The sequence below is a fragment of the Lithobates pipiens genome, unplaced genomic scaffold (genome assembly GCF_037356315.1).
Source record: "Lithobates pipiens isolate NorthernLeopardFrog02 unplaced genomic scaffold, aLitPip1_a1.2 Scaffold_1, whole genome shotgun sequence".
In the NCBI taxonomy this organism is placed as follows: Eukaryota; Metazoa; Chordata; class Amphibia; order Anura; family Ranidae; genus Lithobates; species Lithobates pipiens.
In genome coordinates, this window is record NW_027507685.1 from 115,350,194 (window position 1) to 115,368,380 (window position 18,187).

General features: G+C 42.2%; 1 protein-coding gene across 4 annotated transcripts in view; it reads left to right on the forward strand.

Moving 5' to 3' along the window:
• NLGN3 (neuroligin 3) overlaps positions 1-18,187 on the forward strand; it is a 176,209-nt gene that overhangs the window by 63,321 nt on the left and 94,701 nt on the right. Inside the window, exon 1 of one of the 4 annotated variants that reach the window (XM_077474369.1) lies at positions 7,352-7,464. The exons of the other annotated variants lie outside the window; for them this stretch is intronic. The gene's annotated coding sequence lies outside the window, so the exon portion shown is untranslated. Of the gene's footprint in view, positions 1-7,351; positions 7,465-18,187 lie in introns of those variants that run through there. 4 annotated transcript variants of the gene reach the window in all.

Here is an 18,187-nt window from a genome sequence, read left to right on the forward strand (position 1 = left end):
AAAATTAACGGAAGAAAGAGCAGCTGGTTCAACACAATAATGGAAAACAAAAGTATTAATCGATGACCAGGAGGCTGCTTTACAGATCATTTCTGGTGCGACATGCCGAGATGCTGCCCATGAGGTCGAGAGCCCCCAAGTCGAATGAGCCGTCACTGCCTCAGGAGAAACCAAGCCCTTTGCCTTGTAAGCCCTTTGAATAGTTTTAATGATCCAAGATGAGATTGATCTAATTGAGGCTCCCATCCCTTTGTTCTTGCCGTGTAGAAGTACAAAAAGAAAATCTGTTCGTCTGAACGAAGCCATAGCTTCCAGATATTGTTTCAACGTGTGACCAACATCCAAAGGTTGAACTTCTTGGTTGTCCGACATCTTAAACGTAGGTAGAACAATTTCCTGATTTTCATGAAATATTGACGTAACTTTCGGATTTGGTCCTAACATAGGAATCAGAACTACTCTGTCTGGGAAAAAAAGGTCAGAAACGGTTCCACTGACCCAAGACTCCTAATCTACCCTTTTGGCCGAAGTTATCGCCACCAAGAAGACAGTCTTGAGAGTGAGATCTCCTAAAGACAAAGGATCGTTTGGATCTCCCCCAAGATTAGAAAGAAAGTCCAGCACTAAAGGAAGGTCTCATTTGGGGAACCTGGGTCTTCTCTGAGGCCTAAGCCTGATGGCTCCCTTAAAGAATTGTCGTACTAAAGCATGATTTGCCCACGAAACTCCCGTGAAGGTTGAAATGGCTGATACTTGTACTCTCAAATAGCTAACTGCCAGAGATAAGTCCAGGCCTGCTTGAATGAAAGACAATATGTCTTGAACTGCCGGAGAATTACATGAATTTGATCTGGAAGACATGTGGATCACGAACCTGGACCATATACGTTTGTATACTCTATTCGTGCTCTTCCGTCTAGCACTAAGAAGGGTTGGAATCGCTTCTTCCAGACAACCTAGAGCTTCTAGCCTTCCCCTCTCAAAAAACACAAACCTGAGGTGTAGACAGGACGGGCACGGGTGAAACAACGTGCCCTGGGATAGTAGGTCTGGCCTGAGAGGAACGGGAACTGGATCTCGCTGAGGAGAAGTATCGGGGGAAACCACGGCCTGTTGGGCCAGAATGGGATCTCCACCTTCTCTATTCTGAGCCTCCGAAGGAATTGCAGAATCACAGGGACTGGAGGGAAGGTGTAGGCTCTCCGAAACTTCCAACAATCCGTGAGAGCATCTGTCCCGAATGCCTGAGGGTCCCTGAACATCGAGTAGTATTTGAGCATCTTGCGATTGCACGGCGAAGCGAACAGATCAACCTCTGGAGATACTGCCAGGGTCAGAAGCCAATCGAAAACTTCCCTATGGAGGGACCATTCGTTGTTGTCCATTCTGACACGTGACAAAACATCTGCTTGAGAGTTCTGGATCCCTGGGATGTAAACAGCAGAAATGTTGGATACATTCCTCTGAGCCTAAGTCATTATCGGTTCTACTTCCCATAATAGGGACCAACTGCGAGTCCCCCCTTGTTTCCTTATATATGCCACCGCGGTTGTGTTGTCCAACCTTAGCAATACTGACGACCCCGCCACCAGATGGCAAAATGCTAGAAGTGCCTGAAAGGCTGCTCTTAATTCTAGGATGTTGGAGACAACCCCTTGTGACAGGAATGTCCACCTGCCCTGAGCCATGTCTGAAAGGCAATGAGCGGCCCATCCTCGGTTGCTGGCGTCTGATGTTACTGTAACCCACAAAATAGGAACTATTGAATGATGGTTGCGTAGATTCTTCCCTTGAAGCCACCAGAGGAGGGACGTCCTCATTGCTGGACTGAGGAATATGCGTTGTGTTAACGTATCGAAATGGGACCCTAGAAACACGAGAGCTTGTGTCGGCTCCAAGTGGCTCTTTTCTAGATTCAGGAGCCACCCAAACTTTTGCAGTTGGAGATGGAGATGACTAAACACTTGTGACTCAAGATCTGATCTCTGTTCTGCGACAATAGGAGCAAATCGTCCAGATAATGGTGGAGACGAACACCTTTGATTCTGAGAAGAGCTACTATGGCCAAAAGGACTGGAGAAGACCCGAGGTGAAGTTCTTAACCCGAAAGGGAGACATGTAAACTGTAGGTGTGGTTCGCCTACTGCGAATCGGAGATATTGCAGAAAATCTTTTGCTACTGGCACGTGGAAATATTCGTCCTTTAAATCGATTAATATTAACCAATCTCCCAAATGCACTGACTGCATAATGGTAAGCAGAGATTCCATCTTGAATCTTTCCTTGTGAATAAAGGAATTGAGGTGGGTCAAATCTATCACTGGCCTCCATGTGCCGTTCTTCTTCTGTATCATAAACAGAGGGGAGTACATGCCTTCGTCACATTCGTCGCCTGGCACGGGAACCACTGCACCTTGATCTAATAAACAATTGACGTAGGTCAATAGGACCTGTTTCTTCTCCTCTGAGCCTGGAACTGCTGTGGGGACAAACCTTAATCTTGGGCTGTTGACGAAGACCCACTTGTGACCGGAGGACACTGTCTTCTTACGGTCCAATAATCCTAAATTGAGACCGCCCAAACGTGCCAGAAATAGAGAAGGCGAGCCCCCACCTGACATGTTTGAGCGGGGCCCAATTTAAAAAGATTTAGCAGAATCTTGATTCCCAGAAGAACCCCCTTTTGAGGTCTTTTTGAAGGAAGACTGTCTAGACCTCCATGATCTAGAAAATTCCCGGCCGGGTCTATAACTGCGCGCATCCCTAGTGCGATCCGATTTCTGTCTTCTTAGAAAAGGACGTTTCTGGTTCTGAAGACGTCTATCTTGAGGGAGTTAACCAGATTTCCCACTTGTGGCCCAGGATATGGCACTATCCAGTTTATTACCAAATAAAGAGGCCCCCTCAAAGGGGATCCGGCACCAAGCCTGCTTAGATGCTGGATCCGCAAACCATGGGCGGAGCCATAAAGCACGGCATGCCGAGACTGCTGCCAACATAGTCCGGGCCAGCAGGCGGATGACATCAATAGATGCCTCCCCAAGAAAAGCGGAAGCCATTCTGATCTCCTGAATAGGAGAATCTTTAGCCGTATCCATAGAAATTCCTCTTAAGAATTCTTCCACATTATTCGCTCAGGATTCAATAGCCTTTGACACTGCTGCCAATGCCAGTATTGGTTTGAACGCCATCCCAGAAGTCAAATAAACTTTCTTCAAATCTGAATCAATTCTCCTTCCCAATGAATCTTTAAAGGAAACCGTGTCCTCCAAGGGAAGAGTTACATATTTAACTAAACGCATAAGCGCTGCATCCACCAAAGGAGTGTATTCGAGATGCTTTACATCATCCTCTTTGAAGGACACAGTTTAAATATTTTTGACTGCATGGAACTTTTCTTGTCCTTCTTGCTCCACTCATCAGCATTTTTTTTCCCCAATTCAGATAAAGGAAAATATTGCTGCTCCTTCTTGAGTTGCTTAAAAAATGTCCTCTGTTGGGGGGGGGGGAGTAATAGGATCCTCCCACTTCAGGGCATCTCTCACCGCCTTGACTAATGCAGGCACTAATGCATAATAAAACCCCAAACCTGGATCTTCCAGTTCTGAATCGCTGTCTGAAACGGGGACAGAGTGGTGACTTGGTTGGGAGGCTTCCCAAGACTCATGCAATAATCCTTCCCCCTCTGAGGGACATAATGGGTCTGAAGGGGACTCAATAGTTTGTTGAACTTCCCTTTCTTGCAAGAACTCCTTTACTACCCATCTCACCATTGACTCCAGACGTTGATCTGCACCATCTCTCTCATCTGCGGCTTTACAAAAACAGTGATCGCAGAGCGACTTGTCTGATGGAACAGGCATCCTGCAACCCCAACATGATTTTTCTGGCTTCTTACTAGAGTGAGCAGAAGGGGGTGCGAATAATCTCTACTGCGCTGTTCAGATCTGGAAGATCTATGCTGACTAGATTTTGCGGATGACTTATGGTGGTGCGATGTTGACGATCCACTGCGACTATGAGCACTATACTGCGGATCGGATCTAGAAGGGCTATAAGGAAATATACAAGAAAGAGACAGAAAGAAAAAGACCAGCTGATATCAAATACTAAAAATACATCTCCAAATATAGACAGCAAACCAGCTATGTACATACCTGTTACAAGCGGGCTGGTCACTAGGGGGCAGTGAGGCATCCATGGCTACTGATCGCTGACTGTAACAATAATAAACCCCCATAAGCAGCTATCTTATATAAGAGAAAAGCCAAATGTAAAGAGCAGACCATAATCCTACCTTGCACTGTCCAGACAATAGCCCCAGGAAGTCGCTGAATCTCCTGCAATCATTCCAGGAGCTATGACAGCTCTCACTGAATTTTAAATGTGGCGTCCGTGACGTCATCTGCGAGCATGCGCGAGAACCAAGCCTCGCTTTAGATTGGGTCTGCTCATGCGCAGAACGCAGCGCTGGACCCGGAAACAAACAGAGAAAGGCTGCTGGAACGCAGAGCGTCAGTGCCTATGCAATTGAACCAGCTGGGAACACACAGGAAAAAAGCAGAAACATAAACACTGCTGCCATGAAAAAATGAATTTTTTTAATGGCAGCATGAACAGCTCACCACTCCACCAACGATCACCTGGCCGAGAGATATCCAAGCACACACCACCGGTCATCCTGGCAGATAATGGCCACCTTACATCAAAGGTAACAAGCCGTGCGCACTTATATATCATCCAATCCGAGCCTTCAGCGCAACTCTGCCATACACTCCATACCCATGCTTAACAGACAGGGCCTATTGGAGGAACATAGCTTGAAAATCAGCCGATTTTGATCGTAGTGAAGATATCTTCAGGTAGGAGAACACCTGTTCTACGGAGGAGGACCAAAAACAACACGGATAACAGCCTGGAGCAAAGATTTATGGGAGAGGGGTCCTATTGGGTAGTTATGGAGGTGGGGCTAACCCACACATATGCTGCCATGGAGCCTGTCGGGAAAGATATTTTGTAAGACTATTCTGGATCATCGCACCTATTTTATGGCCAAAAGTATGTGCTTCCCCTTCCGAATGAGTTCAGGGGTCTCCAGTGAAGGGCCCCGGTAATCCTCCATCATACAAAGAAATTGTAGACAATTGTGCTTTTCCAACCTTGTGGTAACAGTTTGGTTATAATGTTTTGTAACAAATGTATCAATATTTATTTAAGGGATGTCACGCATTACATGTAGGATGAGTTTCCAGCTCCAACACGGATATGAACCCAACATATGTTGTTATGACAGTACCATTATACCTACCTAGTGTATATGGCAGAAATCCCCCCCCCCCCCCCTTTCAAAAGAATGAGTTCAGGTGAAGGGTCCTGGTAATCCTCCATCATACAAAGACATTGGAGAAAATTGTACCTTCCAACCTTTTGGTAACAGTTTGGTGGAGACCCTTTTCTGTTCCAGCATGACTGCGTCCCCCTGTGTACAAAGCCAGCTCCATAAAGACATGGTGTGACCAGTTTAGTGTGGAGGAACTCAAATGTCCTGTAAAGAGCCCTGCTGCTGGACACCTTTGGACTTCTACCCTACTGAACATCCTTTTCTGTTCCAGCATGACTGTGCCCCCCTCCCATGTACAAAACCAGCTCCATAAAGACATTGGGTGACCAATATGGTGTGGAGAAACTTGACTATCCTGCACAGAGCCCTGACCTCAACCCTATTTTTTGGAAGACCTTTGGGATCAGGTCTTCTCATCCAACATCAGTACCTAGCCTCACAAAGGAGCAAAAGGCCCCACAGACACCCTTCAAAACCTTGTGGAAAGCCTTACCAGAAGAGTGGAGGATGTTATTGCCACAAAGGGTAGGCGCAACTCCATAAAGACATGGTGTGACCAGTTTGGTGTGGAGGAACTCAAGTGTCCTGCACAAGAGCCCAGACCTCAACCCTTCTTTTGAAAGATCTTTGGTATAAGGTCTTCTCATCCAACATCAGTACCTGACCTTAACACTACAAAACACCTTTAGGACGAGGTCTTCTCAAAGGTGTTCAGTAGGTTTGAAATCATGGAGGAACTTGAATGTCCTGTACAGAGACCTGACCTCAACCCTACTGAACACCTTTGGGATGAACTGGAACATGGTTGGTTAATCAGGTCTTTTTCTGGTGCCCAATGTGAGGATTAACATGTGAGCCAGGTCTGCACATTATACATCAGTACCTGACCTCACAAATGGGCAAAAATTCCCACAGATGCCCTCCAAAATCTTGTAGAAAGTCTTCCAACAAAAGAATGAAGGATGTTATAGCCACGAAAGGGGCAACTTCAAATTAATGGTTATGTTGGGAAGGGGGGACTCCATATTAGTTAAAATTGATGGGGGGTGGGGCAAATTTATATTGATGGCATTGGGGTGAAAAGGGGGGGGGGGCAATTCCACATTAGATCATGGAGGAACTGGAATGCCCTGCACAGAGACCTGACTTCAACCTTACTGAACACCTTTGGGATGAATCGGAACATCGATGGTGAGGCAGGTCTTTTTCTGGTGCCCAACGTGAGGACCAACGCCAGTACCTGACCTCACAAATGGGCACATATTCCCACAGACACCCTCCGAAATCTTGTTGAAAGTCTTCCCAGAAGAGTAGATGTTATTATAGCTACAAAGGGAGCAACTGCAAACTGGTTATGTGGGGAGGGGGGACACCATATTAATGAAAATTGATAGGCATTAGATGGAGGTGGGGGAGGGGGGGTTAGGCAATTCCATATTGTTGGCAATGGTTCTGGAATGGGAAGTCCAATAAGCTCATATAGGTGTGATGGGTAGGTCTCCAGAAACTTTTGGTTATCCATAAGCCAGGGGACGCCCGATGTTCTGCTCAGTCCAGAGACGCTCTCGTACAGGCAGCGTGCAGTTGGCCAAGCAGCTCATTTACATAAATATTGCGCATGAAGGCAAGGCTGAGGAAGAGCCCATTAGGACAGCTTTTTTCAGCCTCTCGTGGGGGGAGGGTGGATTTTTATCCAGGTGATCTCCAGTATAACGAGACATAATTTATATTCTTGACAATTTTCCCGTTTGATGTATCTATGAGTCCGCCTGAGACTTTAGACTAATATTAGATTCCTCTGTCTGTGGCGGGGGGGTTCTTTCATCCTGCAGTACCCCGGTGTCCCCCCCCCCCCCCCCCCCCACCTCTGTTTTTCCGTTGTGTCGTTTCATCTGAGTCCCGACATTCACATGGAAAGCCTGTTGATGCAGAGCGCGCCACCTGCATTGGGCTCCTCTGCCTGTTGCTGCAGAACATTGCAGGCATGAAAGTGTTACCGAAAAGGTTGGGGTGAGGGAAGGAGAGCTGAATAGAGGCGCGCGACAGGCTGCAGTTTCCTTGGCAACGGCGTGAATGAGTGAACATGAAAATGAGCCGCAGACCCTCACTGCAGGAGAGAGGAGGTGGGGAGGGGGCGCTCCTGTGTTGGAAGGGGGAGGGGGCAACATAGGTGCTCTTATGGTGGTGGGGAGGGATGCCTTCCATATTTTCTCCATTTCTTTACCTTTCCATCTCTTATCGCCTTTTATTCCTCTTCGCTCTTTTCCTATAGTGCTTCCATTTCTCCACATCCTCCTCTCCTACTCCATCTCCCAGCCCTCCTCTCCTCTCTCTCTATCAGCTGCTTTATGATTGGCTCCCTGGCTTTTAGGGAATTAGGAAGCCAGATGCAGAATTCAGTCTACTCTTCATATAGCAACTTATATTGTTCTTTATATAGCATGGATACAATGTACATGACCCTTCTATTATACAATGTATATTACTCTTCATATAGCATGGATACAATGTACATGACCCTTCTATTATACAATGTATATTACTCTTAATATAGCAACTTATATTATTCTTCATATAGCAACTTATATTACTTTTCATATAGCAACTTATATTATTCTTCATATAGCATGGAGACAATGTACATGACCCTACTATTATACTATGTATATTACTCTTCATATACCATGGAGAAAGTGTATATTATTTTTTATATAGTATTTCTATGATACAGTATATATTACGCTTCATATAGCATGGGTATAATATACATCGTTTCTATTATACAAGGTATATTACTCTTCATATAGCATGAAGAAAGTGTACATCATTCTTCATATAGCATGGATACAATGTATATGACCTTCTATTATACTATGTATATTACTCTTCATATAGCAACTTATATTATTCTTTATATAGCAACTTATAATATTTTTCATATAGCATGGAGACCATGTAGATGACCCTTCTGTTATACTATGTATATTACTCTTCATATAGCATGCATACAATGTACATGACCCTTCTATTATACTATGTATATTACTCTTCATATACCATGGAGAAACTGTACATTATTCTTTATAACAAAGAAAAGGGGGTCCCCTGGGGGTGGACTTTTAAGGCACGTACAAATTATAATAGTATACAAATTATTTTATTACATACTTTCTCCATGCTATATGAAGCGTAAAATATACTGTATCATAGAAGCACTATATAAAGAATAATCAAAAGAGAGGGTATGACAGGGTCACGGAAATTTGTTGTGCCACATCCTAAAACATCACAACAAAGAAAAGGGGGTCCCCTGGGGGTGGACTTTTAAGGCACGTACAAATTATAATAGTATACAAATTATTTTATTACATAAAACCAAACAAAAGGTAATTGAATATACAGTATATATTAAAAAGTACACCAACAGGTATATATACAACCAGTATTGATGCTATGTCGTATCATTCATTTGAACAGAAAACACCCTACGCGCTTCGGAGCTTGGAAAAGCGTGTACTTCTTCAGGGGTGCGTGGATACAATGTTTCTGTAGAATCTAATAGATGGCAAGGAACAGGGTAGCACAGTTATATAGTATCTAAACAGGTGGTGACACACGGGTACAAAAAATAGATAGACACAATTTCAAAACACTTACAATACTGTTAACATATATGACAATAGCCGCTGGGCACCATTTGATAAAAGAACAAACAATTGTACAGGACCATATGGGTATATTTGACTCCGCCAATGCTCAAGGTATATGCCCCAGTCTATCTCTATTCAATAGACATGTGCAGACTAGAATATTTCGTTTCGTTTTTTCGTTTTCGTCCGTAAATTTTATTTATTTAGTTACTCCCGAAATTCGTTTTTATTTATTTCGTTTTTCGTGCAAAAATTGCATTCGTCCGAAAATCCACATGAATTACGGTCGAATCTGTCTTGGAAGGCTTATGGTATCTGTCGAATGGATAAAGAAGATTCGATGGAGCTGCTAAACTATATAGCCTATAGGCGGAGCATTCGATTGCCGAAATGTACGATTGCAGTGTCGTATAGTTGCGACGATCCCGTCGAATATTATTATAAACGTGCAACGATCCCGTCGAATATTATTATAAACGTGCAACGATCCCGTCGAATATTATTATAAACGTGCAACGATCCCGTCGAATATTATCATTATTTTTTTTTTATTTACTTCCCCACCCAATTCCAGTATCGTTTCTCTCTGTCGATTCTGTTCTCTCTATGTCGAATATTTACTCTCTGTCGAAGCTTTTCTATATAATAGGACTAATAGAGGTAAACGAAACTTAGGCACATTCGACCACAGGTTCAATAGACATATGGAGTCACGTCGAATCTCCTATTCTATATCGAACTGTTGTAACAACGAAAACGAAAAAAAGCATTTATTTATGTCGGATCTTTCGTTTTTCGGAATCTGCACTTTCGTTATCGTTTGTCAAAACGAAAACGAAAATACCTGAAATTCGGACGAAAATGCATTCGGACGAAAACGAATGCACATGTCTACTATTCAATAAAGTGTTGTAGAGATCCTGCAGGAGTGGTGTGAAAACAGGTCTGCAATCCCCTGTTGGGGCTGACCTGTAGCAGGGAGATACGTGCTCACCAATAGCTGATGCACTGCAATCAGCATCAGCTGTTGATAGTTAAAGGGGCCTTTATTATCAGAGCCGCCCTGACCGGTGTCTGCAGACCTTATTTGCAGGACGCCGGCTGGACGGACTTCTCATCCTCTCCCATAACTCCATATGGGGAAGTAAGTTATCAAAGTGCGGTCCACCCTGCGTTTTTTACTCCTATGTAATATTGATCACAGCAGGTATAGTTTTTCCCTGTTCTATACTTCTAAGGAATTTTGCTTGTGCTATTCAGTGTATATTTGTTTATTTACACAGATGATATCTGATATCCCATAATAAGCAGATTTGTCTGATACACATAATATATAGGGAGGCCCCTTTTACAGCACTGTCAGTGCCGAATCTTTTGTTACTACATTGCTGGCTGTCATCTTTTAATTTACTCAGATGCAACCTATACTTTAATAAAAAAATTTATTTGTACTTTTTAAATGACGTGCTAGTTTCTGCCCTGCACTGTAATTGTCAGCCCCAGTGTTTCCCCACTTGCACCGCCCACACCCCGGGGGGGTCAAACCTTTTACTTTTTATTTTTATTTTATTTATTTATTTTTATTTTTATTATTTCATAATTTATTTTTATTTTTTTATTTTTTTTGCATTGTTTAATGTTTAACTTTCAGTCTTTATATATATTTATTCTTACCCCATTCAAATTACTATCATTACTTTTTATTTCTCATTTTTTCTATCCAGGTGTTATTCTGGGTAAAACAACTATAAAAGTCCCAGTTCATATGAAAAAAATCTTCTTCCCCAACAGGGGACTGCAGACCTGTTTTCACACCACTCCTGCAGGATCTCTACAACACTTTATTGAATAGAGATAGACTGGAGACTGGGGCATATACCTCGAGCATTGGCGGAGTCAAATATACCCATATGGTCCTGTACAATTGTTTGTTCTTTTATCAAATGGTGCCCAGCGGCTATTGTCATATATGTTAACAGTATTGTAAGTATTTTGAAATTGTGTCTATCTATTTTTTGTACCCGTGTGTCACCACCTGTTTAGATACTATATAACTGTGCTACCCTGTTCCCTGCCATCTATTAGATTCTACAGAAACATTGTATCCACACACCCCTGAAGAAGGACACGCTTTTCCAAGTTCCGAAACGCGTAGGGTGTTTTCTGTTCAAATGAATGATACGACATAGCATCAATACTGGTTGTATATATACCTGTTGGTGTACTTTTTAATATATACTGTATATTCAATTACCTTTTGTTTGGTTTTATGTAATAAAATAATTTGTATACTATTATAATTTGTACGTGCCTTAAAAGTCCACCCCCAGGGGACCCCCTTTTCTTTGTTGTGATGTTTTAGGATGTGGCACAACAAATTTCCGTGACCCTGTCATACCCTCTCTTTTGATTATTCTTTATATAGTGCTTCTATGATACAGTATATTTTACGCTTCATATAGCATGGAGAAAGTATATATTACTCTTCATATAGCATGACTTTAATATACATTACTTCTCATATAGAATGACTTTCCTACCATGTATATTGCTCTTTATATAGCATTTCTATGACACAGTGTGAGTTGTTCTTTATATAGTATGGATATAATGTATGTTATTCCTCATATAACATGGATACAATGTACCATACTCTTCATATGGCAACATACATTACTCTTCATATAGCTTGAAGAAAGTGTACATCATTCTTCATATAGCATGGATACAATGTATATAGCATTTTTGTGACAATGTGTGGGTTGTTCTTTATATAGTATGGATACAATGTATATGACCTTTCTATTATACAATGTATATTACTCTTCATATACCATGGATACAATGTTTATGGCTCTTCTATTATACTATGTATATTACGCTTCATATAGCATGGAGAAAATGTACATTATTCTTTATATAGTATTTTTATGATTCAATGTAAATAATTCTTCATATAACATAGATACAATCATAGGCGTGCACAGGGGATGTGCCAGGTGTGCCTGGGCACACCCTAAATCACGATATGTGATGCTGACCTCTTCTACTGCCCAGGCTCCCCCTCCCTTGTTGACCCCCCGGTGCTGCTGCCTTCCCTCCTCTCTTATTCCCCCAGCTGCTGTGGGGAATGTTTCAGGATGGAGAGTGGGGGAAGGGGCTAGTAAATATGTAATTTACCGGCCCCTTCCTTTTCTAAATGAACACACTTGCTCACTGTGTCCATTCACATCCATTGTTTACTATGCTTCAGTTGGTGAATGAATAGGAAGCCGCTCAGCACAGAGCACTTCCTATTCATTCCCTGTCCAGTATAGCTGATGCTGCAGAGAAAGGCGGGTGTGTTTGAGCTTTGGGGTGCCCACCTATGGATACAATGTATATAATTCTTCATATATCAAGCATACAATGTATCCATGCTATATGTACAATGACCCTTCCTAGAGCATTTCTATTATACTATGTATATTACATTTCATAGAGCATGGATACAATGTATATGGCCTTCTATTATACAATGTATATGACCTTCTATTATACAATGTATATTTCTCTTCATATACCATGGAGAAAGTATACATTATTCTTTATATAGCATTTCTATAACACAGTGTGGGTTGTTCTTTATATTGTATGGATACAATGTATGTTATTAGCTGGAGGGCCGTAGTTTGAGGATCCCTGTTATATAACATGGATACAATGTATGAAATTCATCATATAACTTGGCTTTGATACATGGTACACTATTCTTCATATAGAATGGATAGAATGTACATAGTTGGACACCTCATGTACATGACCCTTTATATAGTATTTCTATTGTATAATATATATTGCTCTTCATACAGCATTTCCATGACACAGTGCGGGTTGTTCTTTATATAGTATGGATACAATGTACCATACTCTTCATATAGAATAGATAGAATGTATGTTATTCTTCCTATGGAATGGATACAATATATACAGTATGTGACAAAAGTAATGACACTTGTCTACAATGTAAAGTAGTGAGTGTACAGCTTGTATAACAGTGTAAATTTGCTGTCCCCTCAAAATAACTCAACACACAGCCATTAATGTCTAAACCGCTGGCAACAAAAGTCAGTACACCCCTAATTGAAAATCTCCAAATTGGGCCCAAAGTGTCAATATTTTGGCATGGAGGTCACCAGATCTTCACAGGTCAACACTGGAGTCCTCTTCCCCTCCTCCATGATGACATCAAGGAGCTGGTGGATGTTGGAGACCTTGCCCTCCTCCACCTTCCGTCTGAGGATGCCCCACAGATGATCAATAGAGTTTAGGTCTGGAGACATGCTTGGCCAGTCCATCACCTTTACCCTCAGCTTCTTTAGCAAGGCAGTGGTGGTCTTGGGGGTGTGTTTGGGGTGGTTATCATGTTGGAATACTGCCCTGTGGTCCAGCCTCTGAAGGGAGGGGATCATGCTCTGCTTCAGTATGTCACAGTACATGTTGGCATTCATGGTCCCCTCAATGATCTGTAGCCCCCCAGTGCCGGCAGCACTCATGCAGCCCCAGACCATGACACTCCCACCACCATGCCTGACTGTAGACAAGACACACTTGTCTTTGTCCTCCTCACCTGGTTGCCCCCCACACACACTTGTCACCATCTGAACCAAATACGTTTATCTTGGTCTCATCAGACCACAGGACATGGTTCCAGTAATCAATGTCCTTAGTCTGCTTGTCTTCAGCAAACTGTTTGTGGTCTTTCTTGTGCATCATCTTTAGAAGAGGCTTCCTTCTGGGACGACAGCCATGCAGACCAATTTGATGCAGTGTGCGGCGTATGGTCTGAGCACTGACAGGCTGACCCCCCCACCCCCCTACAACCTCTGCAGAAATGCTGGCAGCACTCATACGTCTATTTCCCAAAGACAACCTCTGGATATGACGCTGAGTACATGACCTCAATTTCTTTGGTGGACCATGGTGAGGCCTGTTCTGAGTGGAATCTGTCCTGTTATACCGCTGTATGGTCTTAGCCACCATGCTGCAGCTCAGTTTCAGGGTCTTGGCAATCTTCTTATAGCCTAGGCCATCTTTATGTCGAGCAACAATTCTTTATTTCAGATCCTCAGAGAGTTCTTTGCCATGAGGTGCCATGTTGTACTTCCAGTGACCAGTATGAGAGAGTGAGAGCGATAACAGCAAATTTTACACACCTGCTCCCCATTCACACCTGAGAACCTAGTAACACTAACGAGTCACATGACACCGGGGAGGGAAAATGGCTAATTGGGCCCAATTTGGAGATTTTCACTTAGGGGTGTACTGACTTTTGTTGCCAGTGGTTTAGTCATTAATGGCTGTGTGTTGAGTTATTTTGAGTGGACGGAAAATTTACACTGTTATACAAGCTGTACACTCACTACTTTACATTGTAGACAAGTGTCATTTCCTTTAGACCACTTTCACACTGGAGGCGTTTTTCAGGCACTAAAGGGTTAAAAATAGTGCCTGAAAACCACCTCCCCTGCTGCCCCAGTGGGAGAGTCTGAGGGTTTTCACACTTGAGTGGGGCACTTGCAGGACGTTAGAAAAACTCCTGCAAGTTGCATCTTTGGAGTAGTTTTGGAGCGGTGAATACACCCCTCCCCCACCGCTCCTGTCTATTGAAATGAATGGGCACCGCAGCGGAAGTGCCTGCAAATCGCTTTGTCAGAGGTGTTTTGAGGGCACATTTAACCCTTTCTTTAGCGACTAGTGGGGGTTAAAAGTGCCCTGCTAGCGACCCAAAAGAGCCACTAAAATGACGGTAAAGCGCCGCTAAAACCAGCGGCGAATTACCACTAGCACAGATCGAAACCAGTGTGAAAGGGGAAAAGATAGAATAAAATATTTACAAAAATTGGAGGGGTGTACTTACTTCTGTGAGATACTGAATATAGTTCCTCATATAACACGGATACAATGTACATATTTCTTCATATAACACGGATACAATGTACATAGTTCCTCATATAACACGGATACATTGTACATAGTTCCTCATATAACACGGATACAATGTACGTATTTCTTCATGTAATACGGATAAAATGTACATATTTCTTCATGTAATACGGATAAAATGTACATATTTCTTCATATAACACGGATACAATGTACATAGTTCCTCATATAACATGGATACATTGTACATAGTTCCTCATATAACACGGATACATTGTACATAGTTCCTCATATAACAAGGATACAATGTACATATTTCTTCATATAACAGGGATACAATGTACATTGTATCCATGTTATATGAAGGAACTATGTATATAGTTCTTCATATAACACAGATACAATGTACATAGTTCCTTCATATAACACGGATACAATGTACATAGTTCTTCATATAACATGGATACAATGTACATAGTTCTTCATATAACACGGATACATTGTACATAGTTCTTCATATAACATGGATACAATGTACATAGTTCTTCATATAACACGGATACATTGTACATAGTTCCTTCATGTAACACGGATACATTTTACATAGTTCCCTATATAACACGGGTACATTGTACATAGTTCCTCATATAACATGGATACATTGTACATAGCTCCTCATATAACACGAATACATTGTATCTAGTTCCTCATATAACACGGATACAATGTATATTGTTCCTCATATAACACGGATACAATGCACATAGTTCCTCATATAACACAGATACAATGTACATATTTCTTCATATAACACGGATACATTGTACATAGTTCCTCATATAACACGGATACAATGTACATAGTTCTTCATATAACACAGATACAATGTACATATTTCTTCATATAACACGGATACAATGTACATATTTCTTCATATAACACGGATACATTGTACATAGTTCCTCATATAACACGGATACAATGTACATAGTTCTTCATATAACATGGATACAATGTACATATTTCTTCATATAACATGGATACAATGTATATATTTCTTCATATAACACGGATACAATGTACATAGTTCCTCATATAACACAGATACAATGTACATAGTTCTTCATATAACACGGATATATTGTACATAGTTCCTCAATAACATGGATACAATTTACATAGTTTCTTCATATAACACGGATACAATGTACATAGTTCTTCACATAACACAGATACAATGTACATAGCTCCTCATATAACATGGATACAATGTACATAGTTCTTCACATAACACGGATACAATGTACATAGTTCCTTCATGTAACATGGATACAATGTACATAGTTCCTTCATATAACACAGATACATTGTACATAGTTCTTCATATAACATGGATACAATGTACATAGTTCTTCACATAACACGGATACAATGTACATAGTTCTTCATATAACACAGATACAATGTACATATTTCTTCATATAACACGGATACATTGTACATAGTTCCTCATATAACACGGATACAATGTACATAGTTCTTCATATAACATGGATACAATGTACATAGTTCTTCATATAACATGGATACAATGTACATAGTTCTTCACATAACACGGATACAATGTACATAGTTCCTTCATGTAACATGGATACAATGTACATAGTTCCTTCATATAACACAGATACATTGTACATAGTTCTTCATATAACATGGATACAATGTACATAGTTCTTCATATGTCTGTTGTTCTTCATGTAACATGGATACATTGTACATAGTTCCTTCATGTAACACAGATACATTGTGCATAGTTCCTCATATAACACGGATACAATGTACATAGTTCCTCATATAACACGGATACATTGTGCATAGTTCCTCATATAACACATATACAATGTACATAGTTCTTCATATAACACGGATACATTGTACATAGTTCCTCATATAACATGGATACAATGTACATAGTTCTTCACATAACACGGATACAATGTACATAGTTCCTTCATGTAACATGGATACAATGTACATAGTTCCTTCATATAACACAGATACATTGTACATAGTTCTTCATATAACATGGATACAATGCACATAGTTCTTCATATGTCTGTTGTTCTTCATATGGAATGGTTCTGATATTATATCCGGGGATGTCCTTTATTCCCGTCTCCATGTGATTTGTGACTTTCTGTCCGGCCTGTGTCTCTCATGTTCTTCTCGCCCTCCTATATCTGTGTGCTGCTCTTCTATACTCCTCTCCTCCCACAGACATCGGTGCCCTCATCCTCCATTCCTCGCCATCCTTGCCTCCACTGCTGTCTCTGATTGGCTCCCACCTCTCTCTTCTCTTCATTTCTCATATCCTACTGTCCTCCTCTCTTCCTCCATCTGCTGGCCTCAGGGGGCCCGCACTTCTTGCCCCCCTAATTCTTGCCCTTCCCCAGCGCCCGGTCTCCATATGTTGCCCTGCCCGGCTCTCCTTGCCCGGCTCTCCCTGCCCGGCTCCCCTTGCCCGGCTCTCCTTGCCCTTCCCTCTCCCTCCCTTCCCATTTACATTCTGCTGTCGTGTCTCTTCTGTCACGGCCTTAAAGTGACAGTGCTCCTAATGAGAGGGGGTTGTTAACCGCGTGGGGCGTGCGCGGAGGGAGCCAAATCCATTAGAAGCCTGTTTAATACAAGACACGCAGGGTTGTCACCTCTGCAAATGTCACATTGTCTGCGTGGAAGGACGGGATGTGGGGGGGGGGCGGGGAGAGGAGATCACATGGGGGAGGGGGGACAAGGCCTGAATATCGGGACTATTATATAGAAAATATAGGAGAGGAGGAGGACGGGTGATGGATCTGTGCGGAGAGCCCGCTGCACCTCCAGTACAAGATATGGGAGGTTCTGCTAGGAATGGAGAGTCAGCCAGATTGTTAAAATTCAATGTAAACATGGCCTGCTCATTTACTCCTGTGTCCCATCTCAGTGATCTCCTGCAGCCTCTTTGCAGCCATTTCCAGTCTAAGTGCAGAAAGTCAGAATAACCGCCATGAGACCCGTCCGTGTCCTCCACAGCCAGGAACAGCAAGAAGCCATCATGTGTAATCATCTCTCCTCTCCTGTACATAGTGCCCACTTTCATACCCTCCACACTCCTCTCCTATACATAGTGCCCACTGTCATACCCTCCACACTCTTCTCCTGTACATACCACCCACTGTCATACCCTCCACACTCCTCTCCTGTACATACCGCCCACTGTCATACCCTCCACACT